The sequence below is a fragment of the Cydia splendana genome, chromosome Z (genome assembly GCF_910591565.1).
Source record: "Cydia splendana chromosome Z, ilCydSple1.2, whole genome shotgun sequence".
Classification (NCBI taxonomy): Eukaryota; Metazoa; Arthropoda; class Insecta; order Lepidoptera; family Tortricidae; genus Cydia; species Cydia splendana.
In genome coordinates this window covers 37581246-37582640 of record NC_085987.1, presented here as the reverse complement: position 1 = coordinate 37582640, position 1395 = coordinate 37581246, and positions in this window count along the sequence as shown.

The window sequence follows — 1395 nt, the reverse complement described above, 5'->3', positions numbered from 1 at the left end:
ACGGCACGGCACGGCAATCGCACGACCACACAGCACGGGGCTGGCAAATGTACTAACTCGGGACCTTCTCGACTTCGCGTTCGCGCCAACCCCTTCTGAGCTTTTGTATGGTGTTGCCAACGCGATCGCCATAGTTTCCTCAATGATTATTGTTTTTTTTCATGTCTCATGCTCTGAAAGTGGGTCGTTGTTGTTCTAAAAGGTGCGCAGAAAGTGATACGTTTATGCTCTAGCGCAGAAAAGTGGTGTACTCCTCTGCGTCCCCGTCCCACGAACAACTGGGTGGGAACAAAATGGAAAAATAGTGTCTTTATTTCCTCGCCTGGAACAATTGGTAATTGTTTCATTTTACTAATCCCACGTTGATCATTTTTTTATAAAAAATGATGTAAGTAAATTGTAAAAACAAAAAAATATTCTTGATTTCTTTCGTTGAATTCTATTTACTCGATTTTATAAGGCGGGAACCAAAAGGAATACACCAAAAATATTTTTTTAAACCTTACACTTGCGTAAATGAGCAAAGGCAGAATCTTATACAGCCACAGTTAAACGTTTGTACGATATTAAATTGGTTTTTAAAGTTATTTAGCACTATATTCATGAAAATAAAATAAAATACAACATAAAAATTTCTTATATTATTAATTAAATTGTTATTTAACATTTAAAATACTTTTATTATGTTATTACGTGGTGCGGTCCGGTAGTCCGTTGCGGCTTTTAGAACGAAAAAGTATAAAATTAAAAAGTAAGAGGCAATCCCGCTGATTTTCATACTGTAATGAACTAATAATTTTAAAATTACTGCAATTTGTTAAAAAATGTGAGTTCTCGTAAATATTGCAATCTAAATGATTTTCGCTAGGGGTTATTAATCTTCACACATGTAAAGTCTCCGATTGCAAGTAAGTCCTAAGGGAAAAAAACATGGCCGTAGGTCTATTAGGTACTTCAATTACTGATTTTGCGAAATTGCCTTGTCTTGCTTGGTTTCCTCGCATTCGATATGAAAAGTAGAGTGTTTAACTCGGGTGAAAGGCACCATTTCCGTCTCGGACTATTGGCGCTCTCACTGCGTTCGAGCGCCAAACTACCTCGACAGAAATGGGTGCCTTTCAACCCTTGGTTAACAATCTACTATTGGTGGCGCGTGGCGTACTTATACTAGTAGTAGGTACCTAATTTAAAAATAATGTTATAAAGTAGGTAATAAAAATTACACCTATTATAATAATCCTCTTTTTGGAACAGTACCTACCTACCTACACGATAGAGTTATAGCAGCGATGTCGATTCATGATATGAACATAATTTTTTACATTGTCAGTAATATTTAGGTTACGGTTACCTAATTCTCGTACTTGGGGTCAAAATATATGTTGCTGATTTAAT